The 23,565-nt window shown below is 40.1% G+C and overlaps 1 pseudogene; it reads left to right on the top strand.

Annotated features, from left to right (window-relative positions):
• Positions 1-23,095: 23,095 nt before the first annotated feature.
• Positions 23,096-23,260, top strand: LOC142494027 (U2 spliceosomal RNA; annotated as a pseudogene).
• The last annotated feature ends 305 nt before the right edge of the window (positions 23,261-23,565 follow it).

Raw genomic sequence — 23,565 nt, 5'->3', positions numbered from 1 at the left:
TAATTGTGTAGTTGCTACTTAAGTCATGGATCCGTAGTTTTTTTGTGACATTGCCCGAGGGAAGCAGAATTAAAAATTATTTCACTAAGAAGGTTAATTTCTTTGTTACTGCACACAAACATTAACTCTAACATAGCTTTATTGTAACAGAAGTTAATTAGCCTAAGGAAATGTTGCATTATGTATACATATATATTTTAGTACATGCACTACTCCATTAAGGTATCCAACTTTACATCTCTAGCACTCAAGAGGTTACCCAGTCTGGTATCAAAGGTGTAAACATTATTCTTTCAATTCCACCAATGTCTTCAAATCGATGTATAGACTTTTAAGATACATAAGATACAGATGTATTAGCAGACATTGTTGCATTTGGTAATGTACCATGAAGCCCAATTTTGTTACCAGCAGCTCCATTTGTTTCAATGGTGCCACAGTAAATCACAGGATAAACATTGCAGCACCAATAACGCTATATTGTATGATTACTGATGCAATAATATCTGCTAAATCTCTATATACTGTATTTGGGACTGTTTTTTTATGTAGTTAAAATTCTGTCAGATTTGTAAATGTTTTATTTCTAGTGAATGTTAAAGCTGCAGACAAAGCAATATCCTACATGTGTGTTTTTTTTAATACATCAGCTCTGTACTAAGAAAAAATACTTGTAGCATTTTTTTAAAAACAACTCTGAATTACATTTTTAATGTATTATAATGTAACAAGAATTTTTTTTCTATAATAACCATTTACAAAGTCACATCCACCTCCTCTTCTGAAACAGGCTCTGGCACATCCCTTTTTGAGCCCTGCCCTCTCTCTAGCAGTGCACCAATTGTATCTAGTGACTCAATGTAGTGCATCCAAGAACACCTCTTACTGCTGCGGCACAGTTTATTCGAGCATTTGCCTGTTCTGTGCCGCAGCAGTAGCCTGGCGCGCGCCCGAGTGTGACGGGCGCACGCCGAAGCAGCGGAAGAGCGCCCTCCGATCGGGGCGCTCTCCCTACCGCTGCCGGGTCCGCCGGGTCCCCCGGAACCCCCTGCCGCTGTCCCGCGATCGCGGGACACCAGGGCTCCCTCGGGGAGCCCCTGGACACGCGTGCAGCGGGCGCACGCTCCCGATGACGCGTGACCGCGCGTCTATGACGCGCGGCACGCCGAGGGGCGGCCACTAGCAAGCCGGGAGATTTCCCGGCTTGCGGTACCGACCACACTTCAATAAAGTGTGTCGGTAGTGTATGTATCGTCTACCCAAGATTCATAAAAACTTTGAAAATCCCCATGGAAGACCAAATCGAATACGTAGACTCGTTTCTAAAGGTCTACATAAAAAAATCTAAGATCCTACTTAAGAGACACAAAACATGTACTTGAGCTGATAAAAAACCTGGAATGGGCGGATTACCTCATGTGGGTCACATGTGATGTTTCTGCTTTATACACGGGAAAAAATATATATCTCTGGCGCCTGACACATATAAATATATTTAGAAATAAAAAAATGTATACAACCAGCACTGGCGGATGATTCAAATCTCAGGATGAGCTCCAAATGGTGAGGGAGTCTTATACATGTAATAAAAACAAACAAAATACATAGCGTAATACTGCAAACAATAACGATAATTACATAAACATACAAGTGGGCATGACACACTAAGACTAATGGAAGCTAAAACGAACAACAGGTGAACTGATATTAATAAAAAACATTTAATAAAACAACACAACATCACCATTTGGAGCTCATCCTGGGATTTGAATCATTTGCCAGTCCTGGTTGTATACATTTTTTTTATTTCTACATATATCTATATGTGTCAGGCGCCAGATATATATATTTTTTCACATCCCTGTTTCTTTGACCAGGTGGTCAGAGTTATATCTTAGGCAGCCGCCTATATTCTATTTCACTTTGAATATTAGGTCACCATCACGCTCACTCACTCCCGGGGGTAGAATTTTATTAATTATTTTTATATTTAGTGCTACCTATTTGTTTTCTTGCTTTATACACGTGCATTGCACATGACAAGGGGATCAACACAATTGATTATTTTTTGAGACAAGATCCTTTAGTGGGTAGAAAACAAAGAGAGCTCATTTTAAATATTAATAATTTTATTTTAAAAACAATTATTTTATCTTTGAGGAAAAATGTTATTTGCAGACATGAGGAACAGCTTTGGGGACTAAATTTGCCCCTAGCTTTGCTAATTTATTTATGGGACAGTGGGAAGACAAGAATATCTGGCATAATAACCCCTTCACCAAAAACATTTTTTTTTATATAGACGATTCATAGATGATCTTTTAATTATATGGAAAGGAAGTGTGGAAGACAAAAATAAGTTTTATTTGTATCTTAACAATAATGATATACACTTGTGGTTCACTCATGAACACAATCTGGTTACTATCAACTATCTGGATTTGGTTTTATTTAATCAGGATAATAGAATTTTAACTAAAACTTATTTTAAAACAGTTGACTCCAACAACTACCTCGATTATAGGAGTAACCATTCAAAAGCCTTGAAAAACAATATACCCTATGGACAACTTCTGAGAGTACAAAGGAAGTGTACGAAAAATACAGATTTTGAAGAACAAGCAACAAAACTTAAAAACACATTCTTGGAGAAAGTTTATAGAAATACTGGTGGTGGGTTTGCAGTGGCGTGGCTGGTTCATCCTCATTGGCTGAACCACCGGCTTTGGCGTGGTCGCAGAATGAGCTCAAATTCCCAATGAGCATGCATTGTAGAAGGTACTGGGACTGCAGCCTAATGAAAAACCCATGGTAATTTTTAAATGAGCCAAAAATTTTAAAAACATTTTGGCACCAAATCAAATAAGGAAGGGGAAAATAAACCAGGCAAAAGACAATATCCCCAGAGATATTTGTTTGCCAGTATGACCACCAGGTTTTTACAAGTGTGGAAAGACCAACTATTTGACATGCAAGCATTTAGTGAATAGAACCAAAGAATTTACATCAAAGGTCACGGGTGAAAAATTCAAAATCATGGAATTTATAAAGTGTAATACAATACTGTATATGTAGTTTATTTTTTGACCTGCACATGCGGCCTACAGTATATAGGATGGACAAAAAGGACCCTCAAAGAAAGGTTTGAAGATCATACAGTAGAAGAAATGTTTTAAAAGGCTTCACTGGCCTGGGGTTCCTAGACATTTTCTTAATTTTCACAATCAAAATCACAATGAAATCTCGGTTGTGGGTATAGAACATATCAACACGGGATCCATGAGAAAAGATAGACTCCTCAGGTTAAAAAAACAAGAAACATCGTGGATCTTTAAATTACAAAAACTGCAACTGGGGGGTTTAAATGAAGATTTTGATCTCTTGGTTTTTCAATAATAAGACCATCTTACAACCTAAACACAGTTTACAAAATAAGTATTGTTTGTTCATCCATATAACACCAATGATCTGCTCATTTGTCTTCAAAATGAAATACATTTTTAGTGGTCCCATTGAGACTAAGAATATGAATTTTCAGCACTGTAAAGTATATATATATATATATGTGTATCCATATGGTGGTATTTTTAATAATTTGTACTCATCTCATTAATCTTTATTCCAAATTGCTTTTACTTTATTTTATCATTTTATTTTTTATTTTTCCTTTTACCATTTTACCATTTTTTAATCGTTGCATTTTTTATCAAGAACACAGTACAGTATTTTAATAACTATTTTTATAGGTTTATAGGTTTCATTCGTCCTGAACATTTCTTCAAAAAGAGAAAACCCAAAAGCCCATAGTCTATCCCCCAGTTGGCATTTTTGACATAATAAACATTTTCATTCATTATTGATTCATTTTTTAAAGCCACTCTTTGAATTAACATTAATGAAGTCGGTCTCTTGAATTCTGTAAGCATTATTTAAAGTATGATCTAACGCATTTCATTTAAGTTAAGCAGTAAATATATATTTTTTAATTACCATATTAAATGTTATTATAGTGACTTTAACCAATTTAGGGTCACTTTTTGATCACCTCCAAAGTGAGGAGTCTATCATGAAGCATTATCACATATAACACATACCATTGTTAGGGACAACCCATATGGCCGAGCCAATGGTGCTTATAGATTGGTTCAAGGGATTATACGCGACCATAGTAGGAACTGACCACCTCAGAGATAGCAGCTGAGGTCTAATGACTTATTCATGCCTTTCGGAGCCAGCGTGTCCAGACGCCTTATCCACTTTCCACAGATCTCCATTTCAGAGGGAGACGCAGTGGATAAGGCATCTGGACACGCTGGCTCTGAAAGTCATGAATAAGTCATTAGACCTCAGCTGCTATCTCTGAGGTGGTCAGTTGATGGTCTTACCCTGTTGTAATCTCTCGGGCATTGTTTGCTATTCCTACTATGGTCGCGTATTATCCCTTAAACCAATCTATAAGCACCATTGGCTCGGTCATATGGGATGCCCCTAACAATGATATGCGTAGTGGTAGGTGCTCTGGTCACTAGTGGCAGCCTTAGTACAGAGATCTATCCTTTGGCTATGGGTGTCTTATCCCACCTCTACCCCTTTACAGGGGCTACAGCAAAGTTGTATGACCACATTTAGACCAGTTTGCACTAGGGATGATATCTTTACTCACTGTGGTGTACAGTTGAGGTTTTTACCTCCTTCTCATTAATGTTTTCTATATATACATGTTTATTAAACATATTTTGTCTTGTTTTGTTTCTCTCCCTTTAGTTTATCATGGCACATTCATCCTATGGTACTCCATTCAAACTCCTGCCTGTCTGCATAATCACAATGGTGACAGCGTTCAGCACATAGCACATCCCTGCTGTGTTTACTTTCCTCCTGCTCTAAGAGGATGACTGCGCATGTGCATTGGAGCTGCTGTCCAGAGAGAGAATGTTATGTCCCTGCACTGTTTTCTTTCTACTGAATCCCTGCTGTGTCTATTTGCATTGAAAACCTCTCCCACTCATAGCTAAAGACAATTAGACATTATGGGCGGGACTATACACTGCATGTGACCTCTGATGTCATCCAGGAAGTACCTTTATATATCTTGCTCCATGGGTGTTCAGTCAGCCACCTTTAAATCTGAGAGAGAGGACAGAAGCCTGATAATCCCACTTAAAGGACGGTTTGAGTTTGAATACACTCTTGCATATACTGTGGACTTTTGACCAGGGCTTGATTCTGAGCTAATTCTTATTTGACTACTTTGTGTCTTGTAGGGGGGATAGGGTTAAGGGAAGTACCTTGTGATTCTGTTGGACCCAAGGAAACGGGCCTGAGGAAAGGGTTGTTACCCTGAAACGTTGTCCCTCTTACCCTCCCCCATTGTCTTATTGTATGTTTATTTGTTTGCAGTTTTTCCTTTAGTGTTTTTCCCCCACTCCCCATCCCTGTGTCTCTCCCCCCTACTCTTGTGATTTTTAAGATCCGTATATTCTGCATTTATAGTCGTGCAGCATTTCCATATTTGTGTGATACCTATTGTTCTATTATTACCGCTATTCAATGTTTGGCTTATTCCGTGACTCTTTCGTTTTCTCTATTAATCGGTGTGTGCTGGAGCCCTTGTTTTGGTTTATGTATCCAAATGTATTGATGCAACATTATTTCTACTGTGCACCAGGTAATAGATACAATTGCAGACAATTGAAAACAGCATCTACCTACTGCAAAGCAGCAAATTTGTGTCTCACATTATTTTTATTCACAAATACTTGTAAATAGTTAATAATACATCATTATGAACTCATTCATGATTCTATTAAGTATTTTTTTTAATTTTTTTTGCTTATGACATGAACCCTATTTTCATACTGTTCGGCTTGTATATACAGTATATGAAATGGGGAGAGAAAAAAACATGGGTTAATAGACCTATTACTTAGCTGTTACCAATTTGTTAATTAGCACAAGGGGTATTTAATCACACTAAGCAAGCCTCCCAGTATTCCTGACGAAGACAATTGCATTGGCAAAATGCGTAGGAGGAGACGCCGACAGAGGGTCACCAATCAATGAACTCTGGAGCAAGCATTGATCAGGAGCTTTGCCAGCTCACTCGTGGGACTTATACCTGCCTAAATATAAAGATATCTGCAAGCCATGAGACAGGACTGATCCACACACCGAGTCTGACGTCACTTCCGGGTTTACGGAGGAGGGGAGCAAGCACCAGCCAGTCGCAGCGGTTACAAGCGGCAAATGCCAGGACAGAAGGAGTCCACTGAGGTTTCTACCCAGGAGACCACCATCCCAGCCAAGCACAGCAGCTCTGGTATAGATTGGCGTGCCAGCACCCTGCCACCCCTGATCGGAGATCCATCTACTGTACCCCTGACGGAGAAAATCTACTGACTGTGTGAGACAGAACAAGTCTATCATTGGCACATTTGCAGCAGTCACATCATTAAGGCAAAGTCTTTGTTTTTAGTTTTTATTCATACATTTATTTGTTTCTTAACATTGTATTCATCACTCATTGTTCCATTTTATATATATTCAAATTGCCAGATTTTTCATATATAGAGGCACTTTTATTCATGCTGTTTTGCGCCTCTATATTTTTTTCTCTTTGATGTATCTAGTGACTGCCTGGTCACATGATCTTCCCCACAGAACTTTGCATCTTTGGTCCTCTTCTGCTGCACTGACAGCCATTTAGTGAACCCCCAAGCTGAATTTTCACCGATAGATCACAGGAGAATGGATCGGACGGCAACTTAGCTAATTACTTATCATTGTGTGGTTTGTATTGATGCACATATTAAAGGGAATTTTTGTAAGAAAACAAAATGGCAGCTTTAACTGCTGCTTTAAGTAAAAACGTGCTTTTCACATCAGTGTCTAAACTGTAAAATGACTCACATTTTTTTTCTTGTGAGACAATGAAACCTATAAGCAGATCAGTAAAAAAAATAATTCTACAAACTCTTTCTTTATAAAGTGAGAACATTTTACATTGTGGAAGGTTTGAGGTTAATTACCTCATTGGATATAATTAGTCTTAACAAGATTATAGAGGCTTTCTAAAGGGACAGCTTTGCTATACTGCACACATCACAGCTGATAAAGATTGACAGGCACACGAAGTTCAGTTGGAGCTGCATGTGTGCACATACGATTACTAACCATGTGCCATGAATTACAAAGGATTAGGTAACACGAGGAAATCTCCTGTCTTCTTGTTTGTGACTTCAGTCATGAAAAGTGGCTTAACTATGAGACAACATGGGTCTTACAGGAAGATCGAGCACATTTGCATTTCTAGGTCACTTCACAGAAATAATTATCACTTGTTATCTCCTTATGTAAAGCATTCCACCAGAGAAGAAGCTGTTCTGTACAATCTGAGCATTCAATAGGGCAAAGAGGGTGATTTTTCATGAGGTGGTTCCATGCTGGGTTTTTCTCACTTCCTTTACTCTGTTGTACACTGATTCTCTTTGCTTAAAATAGCAACATGACAAATACATACTGCTCACAACAACATTGTGCACATGTTCACGGTAAAAGGTAATGTCTGCTATATCTGTACACTATGGTGACATTGACAATATGGCATTATTAGCCCTTCTATACTTCGCAGAGAATATCTAATTGTTCTTTGGGGATGAATTGTAATTATTAATGTATTTACTTTTATGTTTTGCACAGGTATTTAAAACTTATACATTCATGTTTTATTTCTTTACATAGGGTTCGTCACAAGGAAATAGGAATAATTATGAATCCAATGATGTATATTTTTAGATTTCACATTTGGTTACATTTGGTTATAAAGACATATATATATATATATATATATATATATATATATATATATATATATATATATATATATATATATATATATATATATATATACATATATATATATACATATATATATATATATATATATATATATATATATATATATATATCATCTATTTATTTTTGTATTATTATATATATTTATATATATATATATATATATAATACAAAAATAAATAGATGATACCGTTCTGTGGCTAACAAAATGCTTTTATTTGTGCGAGCTTTCAAGATAAAACATACTGGACACCTAAAAAGCTCCTATTGAACCCCCAAAATAGCCACAACATATATATAAGCATATGAGTGTCACAGAGGAGTGCTACTGAGCATGGCAATATATATTTAAAACCAGAGACAGAACATAAAACACAGACAGAGCTCAGTGCACATCCAGTGAAACTCATACACGGTACAATGCCTAAATACATATGTATAAATATCTATTAAATAAAATGGTCTTTAGTTTAACATTTTTGGCCAAAATTGTTGTAAGCCCCTGAGCCACTGCACGGCAGACCACATTTCCAGGGTTCCCTAAAACTAATATAAATTCTTAATAACCTACAACGTGGATCCGCATATAACGCAGTGTGAGCGTGGCTTCCAGTTTGAGAACATCTCCTACCATTCTTTTCCCCGGCACCACCATGCAACTGCTGAGGATGTTGTGGGAATGGAGAGGACTGACCCAACTGGTGATGCATGAATGGATGTTGGGACACGTCACTCAGCTGCTCCACCACTTACAATAGAGCAGAGCAAGACAAGAGGCTAGTGTCAACTGCCATGTGAGTTCTTATTCCCCATTTATCAGTAAAAACCAACCCGAGTCTGCCTGAATTATTGTATCACCTCTGCAATCTGGATGTGAAATCCCAAAACTTAGACTCAGTTCCCACTGATCATGCCCCATCTGCAGCTATAGTCAAGGCGAGGTTTCCTTTGATTGCTGCTTATTTTGTATGTTCTTTAAAATATATTTTTTATAATGGAGTTCTCGGTTGCAGAAAAAAAAGGAATTGCTATTATTAAGATCCCTGGGCTCCAAGTTCAGCAGAACCTGCATCACAGATTACTGCTTCGGAGGAAGAAAATGACAGTTACACACACACCCCCACCCCCACCCATGCTCTTCCCTCCCCCCCCGCTCTCTCCCTCTGGCGGACGCGGAACTCCTGATCGTGGTGGCCATTTTCTTTTCGCGATCCCCGTTATAACGTGGTTGCATTATGCGGACCCCAAGCACCGCATTATAACGGGGTTCATCTGTACTATTTTTTGACTAATATACTTCAGTATTAGATGATACTTTTTTGATTTGGGATAATAATTGATATTTTAAGACAAGCTTTCCAGAGATTTCGCTCTTCCTCATGTAGCTTGAACTGAGGCAGAGAGGAGACCTTTTGAATGCTTGTCTTATAATATCAATTGGTAGTCCAAATAAAAAAAGGTTTCACCTAATACTCAAGTACTCATTTACTCTGCACTATCGCAACTAGACAAACACGGCTATTTTTACTTAATTCATAATATACATGTGTAGCAAAACTTATTCTTTTTAGTACAGTGACAAGGCACATGTTTCTTTGTTTCTGCAGTCCAGCCGCGGGCACCCAATCAAATTATTTGTGGGTTTTATTTATTTAATTGCAAATCAGTATATGTCCAACAGATGACACTCTGAATATCTTTGTCCATTCCCACAGCGAGCCTATTGAACAGCACAACAACAGAAAAGGTGTTTCTATATTTTCCTAATATTTTTTATTTAATGCCTAAATATTTATTTTTACTGTGATAACCTTTTTGGTGAAGTTCTTATGAATAACAAGTATTAAAAAAAATGTATTGTGCAGTAAACAATATACAATATAACATGTACTGCTGCGGCCGAGTATATTCGAGCATTTGTCCGTTCTCGGCCGCAGCAGTAAACTGGCGCGCGCCGGAGGGTGCCGGGCGCGCGCCGAAGCAGCGGAAGAGCGCCCTCCGATCGGGGCGCTCTCCCTCCCGCTGCCGGGTCCGCCGGGTCCCCCGGAACCCCCTGCCGCCGTCCCCCACATCGCGGGACACCAGGGCTCCCTCGGGGAGCCCTGGACGCGCGTGCAGGGGGCGCAGGTACCGATGACGCGTGACCGCGCATCGGTGACGCGCGGCACGCCGAGGGGCTGCCACTAGCAAGCCGGGAAATCTCCCGGCTTGCGGATCTGGCCGCAGTGTGATAAAGTGTGTCGGTAGTGTATAAGTTACCTAAAAACATTTAACAATATACTGTGGCATGTATATTTTAACAAATAATATACATACTATAGAGTTTTGCTTCCTCATCAGGTCTGGAAACCCAGTTCCTGTAATTTGTTCATGCCTGTGGCGATTTTGTTTGCTGGGTGCGATTCCCAGATGGTTCCAAGACCATACAGGCATGGGGACCAGACCAACCAGTGTCCTCCTGGTTCGGGAAAAGTCTCTCTTTGTCTGCCTGCCTTTTAAACCCCTGTTCATTCATGAGTCCAGTCAACTTAATTATCTGCAGGTACAGCTAGATCCTACAGAGGAATTTAACTTCCTACATGCTGGAAGATACACACTGCAAGCTCTCTAGCATACAGAGACAGTGACTCTATCACACTATATAGAGTATTAGTCCTCCCTATAAATCTACTGAAACAATCAATCAAACTTTTAAAACTTATCTACAACATCATCATAACCCCAACATCAACATCAAATACTTTTACACTTTTCAGCAAATAAGTAAGTATACTAACCACAGTCTTTATCGCTCACTTGCACTACAGCCTCATGAACCATTGACCCAGCCATGAGCATCCCTGTCTTACTTTGATGGTAAATTAACATTAGATAATTCAGTATACTGTATATTACACCATAGACAAAGACAAAAACACTTTAATAACCCCACCTTCACCCTTTCAGTCAACTCACCCATTGTGCTTCAGAGTACTGTGACGCGACTGCAGCTTAAGGCAAACAAAGAAACATTTTATTTGGGGACTAAGCAAACAAACCCTGTCTTTTCTAAATGATTATTTGGTTGCACACTTCTTGCATTACACCATTTACAGAACAGTAGCAACAATAGTAAGAGAAGAAGGGTATGCTTTGTTCTTTAAACACACACCTATATAGTTTTAGTATAGTAAGTAACAATAGTGAGAAAAAAGGGTGGTGTGAATAGCGCTATGACTAGAGTGAATAACATAAAAAGTGATCTACCAATAAACAATAATAAATAAAATGTAAGGGGTGTAAATAAATGCACCCAACCTATTACATATAGGGCAAGGCTGCCTGATTAAAACTAACCCAAAACACAGTTAGTAACAGAACAAACAATAACAATACAAACCGGCGCCTTTAAAGTCCAAAATAGGAACTATTGTGGAGTCCAAATATGAGACAAAGTCAACTACAGGAGAGTCCAAACTTCAACTGCAGGCTCCACAGCAGGAATTTACATACGTGATGCAAATGAGATAAAAGAAAAGAAAAGAAAAACAATCATAGTGCAACAATGATAAATGCAAACATATAGGACTCACAAGACAAGACAAACACAAAACAATGACAGGTAGGCTGACTAATATTAATAAGGAGTATTTACAGAACAGTAGCAACAATAGTAAGAGCAGAAGGGTATGCTTTGTTATTTAAACACACACCTATATAGTTTTAGTATAGTAAGTAACAATAGTGGCCTCAGTCTTTCCATACCATTTGCTAGGCATTGAAGCCACATTAAGAACGAGACATGGGAAGGCCTCCGCTCTGAGTGCCCCTGTTTGAGTTGGGTGATAAAGAAACATTGGATACTACAGTATACTGTATGTTACAGGCACTACAGTATATGTAGTAGTCACCAAAACAAAGACAAAAACATCTTAATAAGCCCCACGTCTCCATTTCCGTCAATGTTTTCCAATGCTATTTCCCCCCCCCCCCCACCCACTGTGCTTCAGAGCACTAAGCCATGGTTGATGCTTAATGCAAGCAAAGAAACATGCTGTTTGGGGATTAAGCAAACAGAAGAGTGAACTAAGTATTTTCCTGCCAGGCACTGTAGACTTTCATCTTTAGTCTTAAAAGGTACTGCAAACTTATAGCTTCAGTATTATTAAATAATTTTCTGACTCACCATGATGGCAATAAGCTCCTTCTTAAAGTATTTAGCAGTGACAGGGATAAGCTAGGCATTTGGGGTTGAAATTACAATCTAAATGTGCTAGAAACGGAGAGTCATTGGATTTTTTCTCTTGATACTGTCTGTCCAAAGGGGCCCAAGGAAGAATTGGGATTACTTTGCTTCAAACCATATTTGAGCTCCTTACCGGCAAACAACAACAGGAGACTGGAGTTCATGTCCAGTGTGCACATTCTATTGATTTCCTGTGAGTGTTAGAAAACAGAGCAAATAGCGCACAGCCAGGGAGTCAGGTGGTGGATAAAAAGTAAATTCCATTTATTTCAGTGCATGACTGATAAAATCATCACCCCAGGGGGGAAGAAACACACAACCTCCTACGCGTTTCAGACCGGTAGGTCCGTTATCAAGGAGTACTCCTTCTGAATACTCCCAATACTTCTGAATTTAAATTCCTTAACATAGAGCACCCAAGGATTCCTATCTTCTACCACCTACCTAAAATCCACAAAGGTCTTGATCATCCACCAGGGCAACTGATTGTGTCTGGGGTGGATTCGATGACATCCAACGTGTCTCAATATGTAGATTATTATCTACAACCATATGTCATCTTGCTCAGATTATATTTTAGAGACACGCTGTATGTCATCGACCTCACGTCAGGCATTCATTGGAAGGACTAGAAAATATACTACACTGTGCGTTCAACCTAAACTACAATGTGATAAATGTAATTAACGTGAAAACAATACATATGTGATATAATCCCAATTACATCATGTTCTTTTTATTCATTGGAAGGACAATTATGTGTGGACCACTTGCCATGTCTCTTCACAATTTACTTGCATAAAGCATCGCAAGGGTGTTAATGTTATTAGATATTTTTGGGGAAAAGACACTTCTCTACATTCAGATCAGAGGCAATTTTTGCTTTCTTTTATTGAGTTAATTCTGCAACATAACTATTTTTTGTTTGAAAACACCTTTTACTTGCTGACGTGTGGAATGGCCATGGGAACCAGGTTGGCTCTCAGCTATGCAAACCTATATATGGGGTTGTGGGAGGACCTACATGTGTGGGATAATGCTAGGCTGGGGGCGGGTCTGGTGTTCTTTGGCCGTTTCATCGACATTATTATTTTGATCTGGGATGAAGAGGAATGAGAACTCACTTTGGTCCTTGAGTCATTTAATGTTAATAACATGGGATTCAAATTCACTTTTGAGATTCACACTACGCATTTCAACTTCTTGGATTTGGAGTTATTTATCTATCCAAGGGATACTAGTATCTACACAAAAACACATTTTAAGAAGGTGAATGTGAATAGTTATTTGCATGCCTCTAGTGGCCATCATCACAAATGGCTTGAAAATATTCCAAAGAGTCAGTTTTACAGAATTAGAAGCAACTGCACTTAAACGGAAGATTTTACTCAACAAAGTCAGCTTCTGGTTAGGAAATTCCTTGACAAAGGGTATGATATAGTTTCAGTGTTGAGGGCCGTTGATGAAGTTAAACTGGCTGATAGGGCCACATTGTTGGCTGAATCAAAACGAAAAAATCAATCGGGACTTTTGGAATTAAAGGACATCTAGAATCCAATCAAGATCATTGGCAACGATTTATAACTAAATATAATTCAGCTGCCTCTTCCATCAAGGATATTCTCAGGCGACACAGGAACACCCTTCAGAGTGACCAAGTTATAGGTTCTTGTCTTCCCACACACATCCCCATTACATATAAACATGCTAATAATATTAAACATTCATTGGGACCAAGTAAGCTTAGGAAGCTTACACATGGGGAACATATGAATATTGATGGTCAAGGCAATCATAAATGTGGGAGAAGGCGGTGCCTTACATGCGGTCCCTTACATGCAAACATTTGGTAATCACTAATTCCTTTGGTTCACATACAATGGTTCTGCTTATGAAGTGATGGGATCCATTGACTGTCTATCCTCATATATCGTATATATGGTGTCATACTCATGCGGCCTACAATATGTAGGCCACACAATTCATGCTATCATGAGGTTCCTAGAACATAGATGCAATATCTAAAATGGGAATCAAGCACACTCCATTGTACATTCTAAAGATCCAACCCCTCTCACTATTATGGGTCTGGAATATGTTCTTCCTTCTATGCTTGGAGGAGATAGATTCAAGAAGCTCTGTATTCGAGAGAGTTTTTGGATATACATTATATGCTGAGTACTCTGCCTCCTCAATTAATGCATAGATAATAGTACCTTGGTCTAGTTGTTTCTATGCAAGAGGTTCCTTTCCTACTGTCCCTGGTTCATTCTACCAATTATGAGCTATCAGAATATAAATGTATATCTTTTTGTGGTGTTCAATCTTCTCTTGTGTCTATACCCTTGTACTTGTTCACTAGACATTCATTCTTAATCAATTTTATATATTGATATGCATCTTAACATACACATTATAACATTATTATAATAACACATTTAGTTATTCATTTATTATATACACAGCACTTTATTAATCTTTTCACATCACATTTCTTAGATAATTTGTATTCCTCAGTTTTTAAACATGCTTTTTAATATACATTTTATTGTTATATTTATATGGCAGCTTTTATTAGCCTGTGTCCACAGGTTTCTTGATTTCTAATGATATGTTTCTCTTCTATAATCCAGTATTGGTCATCATTAATATGTACAGTATTGGTGTTTATTTCTATATACAGTTTTGTCATTTTGTTTGGATTATTATTTAATTTATTATGTGTACATTATGTTTTGGGTTCATTGTTCCCCCCTTTCTCAGTCCATTTTTATATCCATGTGCCAGTTGTTTTATGTTATTTTTCTATGTATTAAGGTGTTCCATCACCTTAAGCCTATTCACTTGTAGTCACACTCCTTCACTCATTCATAGGTGGAGATTGAATTGATAATTAATTGATCTATTTGGACTGGATAAAGCACGAGTACTTCCTTTTTCCTCATCCTGTGAAGAAGTCGCCATTACCCTAGCGATGAAACCTGTAAGGGTTAAACACGTTTGGTCGAGCCTGGAACCTGTTTCTACCGTCTTTCTGCTACCATGGAAGGGAGCTGCAGAACTAAGAGTTTGTATACCGCTGTGCCGGCGGGCCATTGTGTGGACGCACAATATGGAGGTACCCGGCTGTGTATGCCAATGCGGTTCAGCTCAAGAGACCCCCTGCTCATGTACACTATGATCAAAACACACATATCAACAAAAAATTAGCTAGCCGCTATTTATTCCAAATGTATTTATGTATGGCCCTTTAGGGCTATACATACAGTAAGAAGCAATGGTTGTTTTGGCAAATGCTTGCTTGTATGTATTTTAAATGTGTATTGCTTCTTTGATTTTAAATTTGTATGCTATTTAAATTGCATATTGATATAGTGGTCAGGATTTTTTTTATGGTGTTTTAAATAGTTTATTTCTGACTTTTGATGGATGTTTGCTTTTTAATGTTGGATAATTATTTGACTTTTGATTTTGAATGATGCAGTTTATTTAGATATTTATTTTATTTATTCATGGTTTTGTTTTGGTGTTTGAATTGTTTATTCTGGTGTTTATTTTGGATTTGATTAATTGATTTGTTCGGTTTACTTCTTTATTTGTTTTTAGTTTGAGATTGTTTTGAATGCATTGGATCTTGTTTTTGAATGAGTTTTTTTAGGTTGACCATTGACTGGCATAGTGTTAAATCATGCCCATATTATATCGGCATGATGTTCCCACTGTGCCATTCAATTGTTTGATTGGCATTAGTAATATGTTCATTTTGCCATGTCATGTTGTTTTATTTGGGCTTTTTTTTAAATTCCTTCACCATTTCTTGCTATACCCACTGTATAAATGGATAGGAGAAGGGTGGGTGTAGTTGCCTGGTGAGGGTGATTAGGCCTCCTGGGTAGGTAGTGGGAGAGGGTTGGTTAACCCCTTAATACCATAGCGATTACTAACTGCTAAGGTGATTAAAGGGTATGGGGACATTAGATTATATTTTTGATTGTTCTGTATTTTTTGTGGCAACGGAGGACATGGACGGTGATGATGATAAGGACGGCCTTCATCGTGGCAGCCTGGCAGGGGTGAGTGCAATATTTATTTACTTTATTTCAGCTTGTTAATGTTTTGTTTTTAATGAGCAAATGCACTATTATCCATATCTGGATACTAGCCATTTTGACCATTATTGCACTGTCTGTGTATAGGGGCGGGATGGGAGGGGGCATGTATTTATTTGAAAGTATTGGCTGTTGTGTTTTTTTGGGCACAGGATAAGTACCGCAGGCCAGCGGGGACCCCGGACTCCTGCGGGGATCACCCGAGGTCCCCGAACTCCCATGGGGATCACCCAAGGACAGGGTGTGTGTGTGTGTGTGTGTGTGTGTGTGTGTGCGTGTGCGTGTGCGTGTGCGTGTGCGTGTGCGTGTGCGTGTGCGTGTGCGTGTGTGTGTGTGATTTATCTAGTCCAGGTATGGCCTACCGAGAAAAATAAGTCTAAAAGGAATTTATTTGAAAAACTCAAAAGTCTGAAGCAGCAGCAGCATCCCCCTCCTCACTTACCTTACAGAGAGGTAATAGTATTATAGGTGATATAAAGCAGCAGAAGGTGCAATACATTCTCTAGAAAAAAGTGTTGGTCAATAGCACTTCTCGCAGTAGTTTGGAGAGATTTCTCGCACACAGCAAAAAAAGTATATAGTACGTGTTGTGGCTGTGCTGAAAGAATTTGCAAACAGTTTCCCCGCCCAGTCTAAGTGAACACTCAGGTGATGGAGGGAGAGGTGGATAGATGGTGGTAGAGGGAAAGGCATGGTTAGATGAACAATTCTGTAGTTCTGGTTATTAGATATCTGCCAAATCTTTGCTCAAATTTGGGAAACTGGCACATTGTGAACTGTCACTGCTCGCAAACATTTTGCAAGTCATTCACTTTCCAAATACTCACCAACTGTTAGCATCTACAGTAATTATGCACTATACAGTACATTGGGTGAGAATAAATTACCTTTTTTTAGCCAGGGTGGTTGATATTCCTTACTGCAAACAGCATAAATAGAGTATTGACACATGTATTTACACCATTAGTATATTGGCGTTTCAGTTGGTGGTGAGTGATACTGTGAAGAGAAATTGAAGTATACTGAGCTACCTAAGGAGAACTGTTTGACTGTTTGACTGTCTACAGTATCTGTTTGTAATTATATCACAAAGATAATAATATCAAGATAAAGAGCAAGGAAGAGCACTTTATGAAGCACAAGTGACCACTCTTTTTGATATTGTTCCCTTCCTGTCTATGAAATCAGCCTGCGGCTAATGATTATACCGACTGACTTTACACAGTGACAGTAGAAAGGATTAACCTAAGTTCATCAAAAATAGGCTTCACGCACAAAATATGCAAGAATCCATTCCCAGTCAGGCCTTAACTACTTTTACCTATTGTACTGTCCAATTTGGCCCATTCGCACTGCATGAGGATTAGGATGCTCAAGAAGAGGTCATCCAATTCTGTCCACAACCTATTACCGCGTTTGTAAGAGAACCATGATGATCCTCCTTAGAGTTAGCAAAACAGAGATGGTGAAAGCAAAAACATTCCAGAGCCTTACATTCCAAAACCAAATACAAAAACGTTAAGATTTTTTAGAATCAAAACCAAAAATTAATTTAGAACCCAAATCAGAAAATCCGAGCCAACTGCCAGTTTCTATTTCGGAGGTACAAGTGGAGTTGAAGACTTTTATTAGTTTTCTACAGGCATACCCCGCATTAGCGTACGCAATGGGACCGGTGCATGTATGTAAAGTGAAAATGTACTTAAAGTGAAGCACTACCTTTTTCCTACTTATCAATGCCTGTACTGTACTGCAATCGTCATACACGTGCATAACATGTAAATAACGCATGTGTAACAGGCTCTATAGTCTCCCCGCTTGTGCACAGCTTCGGTACAGGTAAGGAGTCGGTATTGCTGTTCAAGATGTGCTGACAGGCGCATGCGTGAGCTGCCGTTTGTCTATTGGGCGATATGTCCTTACTCGCGAGTGTACTTAAAGTGAGTGTCCTTAAACCGGGGTATGCCTGTAATTGTTTTAATGATTCTATACTTATTTTGTTATTTTAGCATGTTGAGTTTTCACATAACTTTATACAAATCTTAAATTCAAATCAAACAAATGGATTTTATGCAAAACCAGAACAAGAACCGAATCACATTTTTTTTTTACACAATACCACATCCAAAACCAAGGCATGATTTATTTTTTAAACCAAAACATGCATGGAAGTGCCAACGATTCTTTCTCTTCAGTGTTAGGCCTCGTTCAGGGAGCCGGCTTCGGAGGGGGGGCGTGCTTATGTGCGGGCGGACGTTGGATACAAATTGTTTCAACTGAATAGCAGTTGTCAGGGTAGCAGCTGCCCTGTCGCCGAAGTACAGAGTTGACGCTTGCTACAGTTTCAATAAACAACCCAAGTCGTTTTTTGAAGCTGCAGCAGCGTCACTGGTACTTCGGCAGCCAATGAAATCATTCTTGAAAATGATTTCAAAACAGCAACACCTAAGCTGCTGTCTGTCGCCCCGCCTCCTGAAAGCTTGAAAAGTTCTGCTGGGGATGATATACACACATCGCCCAACAGACTGACGCTCGCACACGCGAACGCCCGCCCTCCAACTCCTGTCTCTGGCACCCTGAACTCAGCCTTACAAACAGAAATGGATGATGAACTGACTGTAGCACATACTCATATTCATATCAGCCACAATACTTTTTAAGTCACTTTGACCACCCTCTCAGATCCAATTAGATCCTAGATTTTATTTTCTATTTACTGTAGGAGAGAAAGTGGAGGTCTCTTTCTAAAAGGATCACTACAAATAGACCTTACAATGTTTCAGGCAAGCATCTCTATTGAAGGTTAAAAACATAACCATATCCTTGCAATCAATGAATATGAAAAAGTCCAAACTCCTTAGTTTGTGAAAGTTACAAAAGGAAACACGGTTACATGCAGTTACGGAGTTTGCACCAGCGCCTCTGGACGGTGTACCGTTCAAATCTGCCCTCAAGAGGATGTCAAACACAATCTGTCTCTGCAGTGTTCCGCTTTGTAATTAAAGTTCATCTCTAATTTCACACAATTTCCATGTTGCAGCTTTGAAAGATACATTTTTTTTTGTTTGTTTCTGCCGTAATTGTCGCTTGGAGAGGTATATCTAGGTGAAGCAAACTACAAAGAAAAAGCTGATTACAAATTTACCAAGCTTCACCAAGTTAACATCAGAGCAAAAAAAAAAAACCACTGCAGAAATATGTTAATTGTATCTTTATATAAAACAAGCTGTGTAATTATCCCTAATAATTAGGCCGTTAACAAAACAATTGAAATGAGTTGCTAAGTGTGGCTCATTGCTTCCATCTGCTCAAATAAGTTGTAAAGCAGATTATAAAAAGTGAGAATGTAATTGGCGAATGAACATCCATGTTCCCAGTGCAGCCAAGCCAGTTAAAACATTTTAGTAATCAGCTTTTGGGAGCCTATTTCTAATTACTCAGCAAAATATCCACATTTTAAATATTCAGTGACACCAAATGGAACAAAACAGAGGCTAACAAAAACATGTTTGTGTCTCGAGTAATGTTTTAGGATTTCCTTGGATTGCCATATACTGTAGTTATTAGCTTCCTGTTAAAAGCAATAACCAGCCCTGTGTCGCGTGTTAAATGTAATTACTATAAGTTGCAAAGCAGCTGACTCCAAGCTTGGAAACAAATGTTCTGTTTATGTTTTAGTGGAAATCAGTGGGCTTTGATGATGAATGACCTGGTTTAGTCTCCCTTAGGGCCTCCTGGCCAAAAAAACAAGTGCATAAATACTGCAGATCATTCATCAAAGAGCAAAATCACTCACCTTTCATTGGAAAAGTTTTTCTTCGTTAATAATAATAATATTTTTTCTTATATAGCACTGACTATTTGCAGCACTGTCCATAGAGTTTTCCATCTACAATCAGGCCTATTCTAGAAGCTCAAATGTGGTCATTGCCAAACCCCGGGGTTTTTGGCATATTCAGAAATAGAGGCATGACATGTGAGAAAAACCCCTATTCCTATTGCATACCGCTTCATCCAAACCGCTTCTATGGAAAGTGACAAACCGTATGGTTTAACAGCCAAAACGCATGGTATATATATATACATATACGTATATATATACGTATATAAACATACATATACATATACAGTACATATACATACATATATATATATGTAAATACAACTGTATGCTCATTTGCATGTCTTAGGCAGGTCTGCAACCCCGCCTTTCACCATTATCACCCAGCACACAGCACTTCCACTGCAGCAAGGGATTCTGGGGAATGACATGCAAATGAGCACAGAGTGCCACTTTTTGCTTCAAAAACCATTTGTAACATGGTTCCCTATAGGCTTAAGCTTGCTGCATGGTCACAGCTTTGAGCACAGCCAGGGTTAAGGTGCATACCCAAAAAACACACCCACAAACAGCTTTTTTTTTTTTGTAGCCCGGTTGGTGACAAAGTGATTTCACCTCTAAAAACTGTGCTCATGGTCAAGTGAGACCAGGTGCGCAAAACTTGTGACTATAGGCTCCGGAGAGCTGCAAGTCCATGACATAGTCAGTCCTCTTCTGCCACGAGGGCCAGGAAAAGTCCTGATGTTACACCGACGTCGTCATCCGAAGAATCCGACGTCCATCCTATCCCCACCCAGTGCAGTAGGCGCAGCAGGAGGTTCCAGGTCTTTAGGGCTTTCGGCTCACACCTACTCGCCCACCGCAGTCTTCTCCCGAGGGAATGGCGACCACCGACCATCACACAATCTTGCATTCTCCGAAGAAAATTAGGTGACTGATAACCCAAAAATAACAAAACACAATCCATGGTGCAAGTGCTCCAGTGCGCTGTGTGATGCAGTGCAGGAGGTGCTCAGACGAAACAACAAAATGTGCACAAATGCACGCCAGACCCGGAAGCCTGGCGTGTAAAAAAAATAATGGCGAACCCCTCAGCGGAAGGCAATAAGGGGTGCCAGTGCAGAAAAATGTAGGGGTGTGCAAATTATCCGTGCAAGTGTCAAGTGCTGTGCAGTGTAGCAGCAAATGACTCCACCAGGTTAACCACTCCTGGGGTGCCGTGATAAAATAGCCCGGGCTACATATCCGCACTTCCCGGCCATGACCAGAGCACCAAGTGCACCCTTTTAGGTCTGTCCTTCACAGAACAGACCCTACACTTGATCTTAGCCAAAAGGCTGAGAAGCGACACCCACAGACAGCTTTTTGTTTTGAAAATTCTTTTATTATGCAGCGAATCTTTACAACAAGATTATAACAGTACATAAATCATTTTCCAAACGGAAAAAAAAACCGCGACGTTAACAACGGCGCAGTGCATATCCCACACAACTCACATACATTTTTATTAATGTTTTCCCCAAAAGTAAAAAAACTGTGACGAACACGGCGGTGCAGTGCATTTATACGTATGCACCGCACCACAGACATGACATATCATACACACATTATCTCTAACTTTATTGCACAGAAAAACTTTTGGGGCGGGGGAGTGAGGGGGGGGTGGGGAGTGGGGTGTTTAGTCCTCCTCCTCAGGGCCGTCAAAGATGGAATAGTCCTTGAGCAGGCTGTGGAGCAGCCTGCGACAGTCCTGTACCGACATCCTCTTCTTCCCCTTGATCAAACGTTCCCTGGCGAATAGTAAAACGTCATTGAAACAGCACATTAGACGCCAACCGGCTTCGATTGCGTCCTCTGTGTGTGTTCCTGTGAAAAGTCCGTGGAACACCGAGTAGTACGTGACGCACTTCCTCGGTATACAGTCCTTTAAGTCAGTGTCCAGCGCGCGCAGCAAGGCCTGCGCAAAGGGGCAGTTCCAGAAGAGGTATATGATACTTTCCTCCACTGGGTTGCACCTGGGGCAGTGCCTCACGAGGCTGAGTTTACTCTGGTACTTGTCCGCATTCACAGGGAGTCCTGCCTGTATGGCCTGCCAAGCAATGTCTTTGTGTTTGTTCATTAGTCTTTTCGATGCCACATTCCTCCACACCGTTCCAAAGATGTTGGGGTGGAGACCTGGGACCGATTCCATGATGTCTTTAGCCCTGATCATTTTGTAGATGACCTTGGGCTTCCACAGGTCTGGTTTTACTCCCTCCAGATTGTTCTGCCTCACAAACTTCTACACGTCCTTGTAGAACCAGGGCGTGCGCCAGCTGTAAGGGATGGAGCTGTCCCACTTGTCCCCCCCCAGTGCTCTCCAGAGTGGCAGGAGTAGGAGGCGGGACATGGAGTAGCCAGAGGAGTCTTTGTCGCAGTCTCTCAGGGTGATCCACACGCAGTTGCTTACAAAGAAGGCGCGCAGCATAGTGGGGATGTCGGGGATTCCTCTACCCCCCTTGTGCGGCTCTTTGTACATCACCTCGCGCTTTCCCCTCTCAAACTTGGCCCCCCAGACAAAGCAGAACACTGCCATGGAGATCTCCTGGCAGGTTCTGGTCAAAGCCGGGTATGCCTGGGCCACGTACTGCAGAACAGGGAGGATCTCGTTCACAGACTGCTGTTTTGACCTTTATGGGTCTCATCAGTGTGGGGTTGGTAAACTGGGTATGCAGAGAAGCTAAAGGATGGGGTTTACCATACTGAGTTAAGTTATGGTGAGTAAAAAAAGTGACAAAAAGTGGCACTGTGTGCTCATTTGCATGTCATTCCCCAGAATTCCTTGCTGCAGTCGAAGTGCTGTATGCTGGGTGATAATGGTGAAAGGCGGGGTTGCAGACCTGCCTAAGACATGCAGATGAGCATACAGTTTTATTTACATATTTGCTTTGCTGTGGAGGGTTTTTGTCACTTTTTTTACTCACCATAACTTAACTCAGTATGGTAAACCCCATCCTTTAGCTTCTCTGCATACCCAGTTTACCAACCCCACACTGATGAGACCCATAAAGGTCAAAACAGCTGTCTATCGCTTCTCGGCCTTTTGGCTAAGATCAAGTGTAGTGTCTGTCCTGTGAAGGACAGATTCTCCAGACTACACCTGGTCCTCTGGTCATGGCCTGAGAATGCAGATGCAAAGTAGCCCGGGCTTATTTTCTCTGCACCCCAGGAGTGGTTAACCTGGGGCAGTACCACTTGCTGCACCTTCGGGTTGTGGAGGTTGAGGATTTGCAACCTCCACTTCAAGAGCACTTGGCACGAGCACTGATCATTTGCACCCCTATTTTTCCCGCACTTGGCCCCCCTTATTGCCTTCCGCTGAGGGGACAAGCCATTATTTTTGTCACTGCCTGGCCTTGCACGGGGCCGGGTGTGCACTCGTGCACACCCTTTTTGTGTTTGTACGTCTGAGCACCGCCTGCACTGCATCACACAGAGCACTGGAGCACTCGCACCATGGATTTTGTTTCGGTTACGTGTTGGGTTATCGTCACCCC

This window comes from Ascaphus truei, chromosome 4 (genome assembly GCF_040206685.1).
Source record: "Ascaphus truei isolate aAscTru1 chromosome 4, aAscTru1.hap1, whole genome shotgun sequence".
Lineage (NCBI taxonomy): Eukaryota > Metazoa > Chordata > Amphibia > Anura > Ascaphidae > Ascaphus > Ascaphus truei.
This window is presented reverse-complemented; position numbering and strand designations above follow the sequence as displayed.